General features: G+C 29.5%; 1 protein-coding gene across 1 annotated transcript in view; it reads left to right on the top strand.

Moving 5' to 3' along the window:
• The first annotated feature begins 1,247 nt into the window (after window positions 1-1,247).
• LOC118184362 (single-minded homolog 2-like) overlaps window positions 1,248-9,569 on the top strand; it is a 272,622-nt gene continuing 264,300 nt past the window's right edge. The window contains exon 1 of the mRNA XM_035354022.2: window positions 1,248-1,588. The gene's annotated coding sequence lies outside the window, so the exon portion shown is untranslated. The remainder of the gene's footprint in view (window positions 1,589-9,569) is intronic.

The raw sequence follows: 9,569 nt of genomic DNA, 5'->3' as shown, positions 1-9,569 counted from the left end.
CGACGTGTTTTTAGCGACTCCAGGTACGACTCCTTTTACCAAAAATCTGCCCGACTCCGATTCCGACTCCACAGCCCTGCTTCCGATATACACTCTAGCGCGATGGAGATAAAAATTCCACCCCCCCATACAATGTTGCCATTGCTCGCTTTCAAATCGTTGAGTTTTCTAATCAAAAATTCCTTAAAGTTTTACAAAATATAAAATAGATAATAAAACGAATTCCAAATTTGGGCTACCAGATGCTCGAGTGGAGATTCCAGATTCGAGTGGAGAATTATGTTATTCAAAATTTGATTTCTCTAGGTAACGTTGTTTTTTTCACAGTGCGAGAAACATCCATACATTCATGCGGATTCTTCATTATTAATTTCTTTAAATATAATGCAAGGCTGTAATATTTGGCGCCAACAATTTGTAAAGTGAAGTGTATGCCAAAACGAAAGCAAAATGCCAAAACGAAATTAATATCCCTTCTAGGCAATTCCCCTTTGGGCCAAAACAAAACAAAACAAAACAAAACAAAACATTTATTGTTGCGATATTAGTTTTCTCAAATAAAGAAGATCAGTGAAAAAACTTTGCTAGGTTAGAAAAAGCGTCGACTTAAAAAGGGAATTAATAACGAAATATTTTATGAATTGTGTTTTCCTAAGTACAGTAATGTAAGCAAAGTCTCGCCACCCCACTCATTCATTCGTTTTCGCTATGTCTATGCTCTGTAGGTCATTCTTTCTGGTGACAAAAAATTCGTCGGACTTCTTTGTTGTTCATATTTCATCTCATTGTAACGGCAATGTTCAATGCCGTTAGTTAACAGTTTTCTGCCTTTTTATATTCATTCCCCTTGGATTAAATATTGACACAATCTGCGCAAAACCCCTTTTGAAAGATGATCTTTTGTTGTGGAGACTAGCTTAACCGTGAAATTGAGAATCTTTTTACTATTTGGAACTTCCTGTCATTTTAAATAGCGTTGGGAAAGCCTCATATATGTGTTAAGCTCTCAGCTGTAGACCGCAATCTGAGCTGTCATTCGCTTCGAACTCCACCTTTAACCGTGCCTTCTACTTTATGCTCCACTCTTAGTGGTTACGGTTCTATTCTTGAAACCCCGCCTTTAAAGTATGATCTCTCCAATGATACACTAAGTAGGCGTTACCCTTTCTTTATGATTGACAAAATCTTTTGTCGAACACTCAGGTGACTGCTAAGTCCTGCGGCAGTTTTGGTTATTCGCGACCACAGCCAGGAATCTTTACCCTCAAGCTACATTTGCTAAAGAAGTGAACACTTGTAAAATTATCACATCAACACAGTTGTTGCTGAAGGAGTTAGTGTGGAAATAGCAACGAAAATAATGGGATAACGGGTAGCGAAGAGTTTTACCTACTTGAACACCTTTAATTGAAATTGAAGTCACGTGATTTGAAATCCTTCGGCATTTGTTGATGCAGCGTTAAATGACCAATCAGTGATGGGATGATTAAATTCTAAGCATTTGTGGCTCGTGCAAAATCTAGTTTAGGAAGATCAACCACAAATTTGACCTGTAATAGCTGAAATTGCACAGATTGAACTTCCACAAGTGAGTAATATATTTTGTCTTCCTATTTTTCTTTAAGTAAACAGATTAAAACCAGTTCTGAATTATCACAGTATGCATGGTTTACCACAAGGAAAACACTATTTTATCAAATATATTAAAAGTGGAATATATATCATATTTTTAAAACTTTAGAATTATTAGGGAATACCAAATGATAGTTGGAAAACAATTGGTTACTAAATTTATTGCAGAACTTATTTACTCTTTAAGTACGTTTTCATGTTTAGCATCTATGACAAATGTCTATCTTCCGCAGTTTGACTTATTATTTGATGTAGCGTTATTAAAACAACGTGAAACTTGCATAATTTTATAGGTTCTTCTGCTGTGACAAAAAGCTTTATTGTCAATAAAACTAAAGTTATTCTATAAACTGATTAATTGCTTTAAATAAAAAAAAAGTGATTATTTTGCCAAAGTGAATAATTTTAACAAGAATAATTTCCCTTAAAACCTGGTAATATTTTTGACGAGGAATCGCTTCCTAGCAAATGGATTATAATATTTTCGATCTTAAATAAATAATTGAAAAAGAAATTAAAAATTTTTCTTTGGCACTTAGTTTTTTTTTTTTTAAACTTAATAAGTGTTCTAAATTAAGATATTCGTAAATTTTTAGACTTTTTTTAAATAGTTCTTTTTAATATTAAGCAGGTGAAAAAGAATTCTTTTAACCCATTTCACATTGTCTTTCTTATCTTTCTTGAAACGTTTTTCCAAGTTCTCATTTCAGTTAGAATTCATTTGTTCTAAAAAATTATTACGCAGAAAATAAATAAAAACTCTGAAAGCTTTCAGATTTTATATTTCCTCCAAAGGGGTGTTTTTTTAAAGTTTTGTGTTAACTTTATTTATTAAATATCATATTCTTCTCACTTAAACCATAAAATTCAATTCAAAAGCAATATCACAATATATTTAAAAAGAGCATATCTTTAGAATTTCCGGTACACAGTCTCACGCGCTGGAGATAAAAATGTTTTTGTTTTCCTTCCAGTGTTCCCATTGCTCGCTTTGAAATTGTTAAGCTTGTTAATCAAAAAGTCGTTAAAGTTTTACAAATTATGAAAGAGATAATAAAACAAATCCAAATTTTAAAACAATACAAGTTTACACCGACTAAAATGAACAGATGTAATTTCTTACTGTCTTATACATTCTATGTTTAGCAATTAAGTTTCATTTAAATCGTTATGATAAAAGGAATCTCGTACGAAATTAAATTGAGGTGTTAGAGAAGGGAAGAAGTTAACTCTACTAATGGAAATTTCAGAGAAAGTATCACACTTTACATAGGAAGAAAAGATAAAGAGTAGTTCTGCGGCTGAGGTACATAAATATGATGTAACACCTTTCATTAATCTTACTAATGACATAAATGCTTAAGAGATATACTGCATTGAGTCTTGATTGAACAGCGAGTATGGTATTAATAACAAGCCTTTTGCCATCTAAAAGTTTCAAAATATTGAGAAATACCTGATTCTTAAATGGCTTATCTTTTTCATGTCTAAGCAATGTTCTCTTATAATTTCAATGAAAGATTAAAGGGGGTTGAAAGACTGCAGGGGTTAAAAACAGCTTTATTGAAGTGGGAGGGAGAGTTATTGTCTAAAATCTTGAGATTAATACTCGGAGTCTAATACCCGGAGGAAGAGTTTTTAACTAATTAAAATTTCAAAAAGTTAATATATATTTTAAAAATATAAAAATTGTAAGATAAAAAGAAATTACAATCTGATCTTAAAACACAGATTTCAATTTAACATTAGTTTAAGAATAAATCTGTCGAAATCTAAGTTGTAGAACATTCTTATTGTTAAAATGAGCTGTTCAAAATGGCAATGCCACTCAGTTGAAAAAAAAAAAATTGCTAAGCTAATTTTTTATTTTATTGGAAATTAGACATGAAGACTTCTGAAATACACAAGTCTATTTATTTAATAAAGAGCAAATCAAATTTTTCAATAACTAGCTGTGTATCTGTTTCATTGCCTCACTTGCTCAGTGGTAATATATTTTATTTTGTCCGGATATGAAACTCGCTTATAGAAAATAATAAACACCTCAAAAAGTTGTTTAAATGTGTGTGTGGCGGGGAGTCTAATGTAGCTTATGTAGAGAAAAACTGGACCTAAAATCACCGCTAAAGTATTCAAATTTTTGACGTTGTTCGAAGTCTCCTTCTTTTGTCCACCTTTCACCTAAAAGATGAACCTAAATATTAATGAACTATTTTGAGGTAATGAAAGTGAATAGTTAAAATGTTTTCTTTTTCCCGAGTCTAATCTCTGTCTTTATCGTTTATTGTATATTTTAGGAAAATTTTTTTGGGGGGGAGGGGGAGGAGAGGTTACTTTGATAAAGAAACCTATCTTTTCTAAAAAAGGAAAAAAATGAAAGATGCTTAATATGTGACATTAAAGAGAGGTCACTTCTATAAAGAAAGCTGTCTTTTCTAAAAAAGGAAGAAAATGAAAAGATGTTTATTATGTGACCTTAAAGTGGTATTCATGTAATTTGGAAAGTGTCCGTCCATTAATTTTTTGAGTGGAATTCTTTATTCTGCATCTTTTTTATTTTACTTGTAGCTATAAAATAATACATCTGAGGAAAAGTTGACATTCTATTTGGAAATTAGAATGAAACAAAAGTTCTTGTTAAAGCTCAGTTACTTTATAAATAATTTGCTGCCACTAAAAGACATTCAAATGTTATTAAGATATTTTAGAAGAGAGACTTAGGAGTTTTAAGATTATCTTGTAAGTAAAAGAGTGTTTTAAAGTTAACAGCAGAGCATTATCACAAAAATATTTTTTTTCTTTTTCTTTTCTTTTCTTTTTTTTTTTTTTTTTCAAATGTCAGTAATGTTTTTAAATGTGTTCAAATACAGTAATAAATATATATATATATATATATATATATATATATATATATATATATATAAAGACTTCTTATTTTTTTAAAAACTTTTTAATTTAGTCCTTTGCATTAACTTCGAGAACTGATTTTCATGTTCCGAAAAATCGAAAAAAATTATGTTATAAGATCTAGTAAATGTATTAAGTTCTCAGCTAAAAATCACAGTCTGAAGAACATTCGCTAAGTCCTACCAATGTAACATACACTGGATATTCTAAAAGATAGTATTAGTTTTACATGATAATGCAACATTTGATGTCGATGATATGAACACGCATTTTGCTTTAGTTAAAAGATAAACTCATCAAATTTCATTTCACATTCATCAGAAGTTTACAATGTATAAGCAATAAGAAATTTCCTGCTGTGATGCAAGTGTACTACTGATTTTCTCTACCATGATTCCAATGATGTTTTCCGGAATTTCAATACCAACTTCATAAATTTCCTTTGTATAGTAATCTTGACTAAGTCTGTAGTACATATGATTTGAGTTTTTCTTTCTTCAATAAGAGAAGTGTTGAACTAGATAAATTCCCATAAAAATATATCATAGAAGGTTATGTCTGTAGACCGTTTTCAACTTTCTGATAGTATTTGAATAAATCATTTCATAATCTGGGATCTCATGACAAAATTCTCTATGCTTCTACAAAATTTAGTATTCTTTAGAACTACTAAAAACAGAAAGACAGTTGTGCTAGTTTTAAGCCACAACTTAATGATAATAGTTTTGGCTATTTTACGGTTTTGAGACAGTTTGGTGCAGAAATGACTAAAGAAAGGCAAATTTTGTGCTTGCAGAAAGACTTCTTAGAAAGACTGCGACTTCCATTACTCAGCATTAAGTTTGCTGAATAATAAAAAATTACTATAAAATTCATTTTAGAGACCAATGTCCTATTACAATTTCTTTATATTAAAAAAATATACTTTAGTTTTATTAATTGTTTCACATTGTTTTATATTGACTAACTACGTGATAACAGATTAAATAACAAGTTAATGATTTAGATCATAATCCCTATAAAAGTGCTTGGTATTTTTCAATCTCAATATAAATACTTGGTATTTGTATATATAATGCTGTGATTTTTGTTTAGTTGATTTTCAGATCTCATTTTGTAAAAAAAAAATTGAATTTAGACTCTTGTAAATTATTGTCTACGTAATAAATAAAAACTTAAGACTAATTGAGAAATTTAGTTTAATTTAATTTTGTAGATTTTTAAGGGCTGATCTGAATTTTTCGATTTTTTCTAAGATTGAATAATAATTAAACTTAAAATTATCTGAAAGTTTTTATCGTACGTTTATATTTAATTGATACTATGAAATAATTTACTTTTCGTATTATTTTAGATGAAATAAGCTCTAACCTTTACCTTGTGGGAAGTAAACTTTCACAAAGGAAGTACAATTTTACGGTTTGGTTAAAATCGTTCAATACACATCTTCCATTCACTGCTTATGATAGTCTATAAACCTCTCTTTTTTTATATAAATTGAGCAAAGAAATAGATACTTCGAAGTCTCCCTTAAACGACCGCCTATGGCTTCTGATCATTTTGGATTTCTGCTTCTTGTACTCGTCTTAAAGGAGTAATGTTCAATACATTCGTTTATTTATGGATTAAGAAATATTGGAAACTTTTAAAGGTGGTCATCTGTAGGATTGGATTGGATTATTTAATTATGCAAAGCACACGAGGGCTATCTGCCTAAAGGGAAGGATGCCTTCGTAGAGGACTTTCTAAAGGAAACTGGCTCGTATACACGTTACATGGGGAAAACCACGAAAACGCCCATTCAGCCAGCGCCCGTTCGGGGGATTCGAACCTCGGACCGAACTACCAGTGTTCAGCGACTTTACCTCTCGGCCGCTGGTGGGCGGTCATCTGTATGAGATAGTTGTTACAAAAGCTTTCTTTATTTCGCTCTAAATTTTTTGTTAATTATTAATATATCTTACTTCTATCATTAATAATTTAACTAGTTTTTTTTTAATTTATACAAATATTAAACATGAATTTTAATTTTATTTACAGACGTAAATTATTTGTTGTATTATTATTTAATACGTCCAGAAATATACTTAAAAAGTGAAATTTGTTGATTAAATTCCACTTTTCCACAGAAGTTTCCACTTTTTACTTTCATAATCAAGGTAAAGTATAATGTATACTTTTAAAATGTTAAAAATTTAATTTGTAAATACAGTTTGGTTCCCAAAATAAGCATTTAAAAAAAGTAAGTATCTAATACATTAGCAGAGTTTGTGAAATCTGCCCGAACGCGATCTTTGCAAAATTAAAGTAGAAATTTGAATATTTACTTACACTGAATTAATTTGAATGATTTGAAATAAATGAGTATTACTAGAAACATAAAGAAAAGCAGTCACTGAAATTAATTTTTTTTTCTTAGCAACTGAAAAGCTGTATTTCCTAGCTAAGCAGATAATTGTTCTGCCAGACATTTCTCAATTTAAGATTTTTAAGAGCACTATAACAGTTTTCCTTGCTGTAATGTAGGACCTATCTTGCAAAGATATTCGACTTAAGAAACAATTATTTTTCCTGTTTAGGAATATGTATTCCAGAAGTGGAGGGGAAGGCGATTTTATATTTTGTGTAGTTTAGAGTCCGGCAGAAAAATGAGCGATTAATTGTTTTAGTATAAATACTAGTGGGCTTTTTCTGATAAAGTTTTTATACTTAAAAAACGAAAAAGCAAACTTTTCAAAATTTTTAACTCATAAAATTAAGTGTCTTCCTTTTTTGTATTCTTCTTCAGCCAATCGCAAGGGAAGAGGAACCATCAAAAAAGAAAATCAAATTTTTGATATAAATTTTGCCATCTGTTAAAACAAAACCTCTACTCTCAGATAACATTAAAACTCACCTCAGAAATGAACTTCAATTTTAGAGCAAGCTCTAGAATTTTAGCTTACTCTTTTGTTTTTGAAGTTTAATTCATTTCCGTAGATTGTAAGGTCTGACCTGAATTTTTCGATGTTTTCTAAGATTGAATAACACGTAAACAAAATAATCAGAAAGTTTTTATCATACGTTTATGAATAATGAAAAAAAAATATATGTATTATACTATACTAGTGGTTTTCAACCTCTTTTGCTGAATGCACCCCTTTCACAATTCGTAGATCATTCCCCCCCTCTCACCTCCCTTTCCAGAATTCGAAAAATACATATATAATTTTGATTTAGATTATCTTTGTAACATATTAACAATATTTTTAGCAAAACAAAAGTATCTAAAATGTTGATAAGTACCAAAACTTGAATAAAAGTAGTGTTTATATCAGTTAACTAAAACTGAATACTTAACAATTAAGTAAAAGGTTGACAGCATTACTCGCTGAAAGTATGAAATCCCCTCCCCAGTTGACAAGCCCTATAGTATACTTTTCTGTGTAAAACAAAATGAACCCTTTAAAAACCTTATTCACTTCTTGGTAATATTTTCCAACAAGTTTTATTAGCGTCCATATCATTGGCATATTTAATAATGGGCGTTTATGCTATCATATATTAGTAACGTTCGCTTCCACTATATCAGTTAAACAAGGTGTAGTCTTTCGGTATATAATCAGGCTCGTAATTTTTGCTTAATAAGTTATTTTTCTTCAATATTCTTAAGTATGGTACCTTTTAAGACTACGTTTAGCCAAGTTGAAACTTCGGAAAATAATGAATTAAACGATTTTACACTTTTTTCTCCTAAAATGTGGCAGTCAAGTTTTTAAACACCTTGCTCCAGACACAGAAATTTTTCAGATTCGTGGTTTGGGCATTACGCCGATGATATATGCATAATATACATATACAATTATATGCATTCAATTAAACCAGAGAAAAATTCGAATTGATTTCGAAAGGAATGAAAAAAATTTTTTGTAATAAATAACTGACCGAAATAAGGCACAGTGATTCTCATCCTGAGACAATCGGGAATGCATCAGCAGAACTTCATTTTCAAATTCTACAATTTTCCTTAGACATGAAAACTGATAACATATAAATCAAAATAAAAATCAATTCCAGGAAATTTAGAAGATTTTGATCTTGATGCGAAATCGATGACAATGAGTGGGGAAAGAGAAAAAAGAAGACGAGCGGGGAAAAAAAAAAAAAAAAAAAAAAAAAAAAAAAATTAATTCGCTCCTTTTCTAAGAAATCCATGTGAAAATTCACAAACAAACAACAAACCAGAATTCATGAAAATTAACCATGAAGCTGTATTAAATTGATAATTTTTCTTTGTACATTCAATGATGACAATTTACTAATTCTATTTTTTTAATTTTTACATCCAGAAAAAATGTTTTTTTAATACACACACACATATATGTATTATACTATACTAGTGGTTTTCAACCTAGTGGTTTTTATGTATTTTTGCCTTCTCGCGAAGTGAGAACTGAATTAATTGAATGAGAAATACTCAATCGTCTATGAAAAACTGTTTCTTTTTTGTTTTATTTGCTTAATTTCTTTTTTACATCATTCTAACTTTATTATAGTATTTGAATAGAACATGTGGCAACGATTAGATAATTAAAAAAAGTACTTATTCTTTAATTTTAATGATTTGTAATTCTGCTCATGAAAGTTGTTTCAAACTGTAAATTAAAATTGAAAAAATGAAAATAGTAATATTATTAATACATAAATCCAGCAAATCAATTTGTCTTTTAGATAAACGCCATGTAATTCTATACACTTCTCCTAACAAAATTAATTTTAATAAAATATTTTAATTTAAGTCAAAAAGAACTATCTTTTGGTACACATTTAAAAATTTAAAATCTATTATAATTGGAGAGATCATTTGAAAAATTAAGTTATAACTTAAATTATCCTATGGGAAGATGATACTTAAAACTTTTCTGCGAATTCACAGGATTCCTCGTAACATTTTTTGAGGTTTCGAAACTCTTTTTATAAAAATTTAGATTTCCGCCCTTTTTACTTCCTTGTACGAAGAAAAAAGGAAGTATTGTAATCGCCAAAAGTTT

Source organism: Stegodyphus dumicola, chromosome 9 (assembly GCF_044657685.1).
Source record: "Stegodyphus dumicola isolate Sdum_Otavi_A_Nest chromosome 9, ASM4465768v1".
NCBI classification, from domain to species: domain Eukaryota; kingdom Metazoa; phylum Arthropoda; class Arachnida; order Araneae; family Eresidae; genus Stegodyphus; species Stegodyphus dumicola.
Note: the sequence above shows the minus strand (reverse complement) of the source record. Positions and strands in the feature narration are given on the sequence as shown.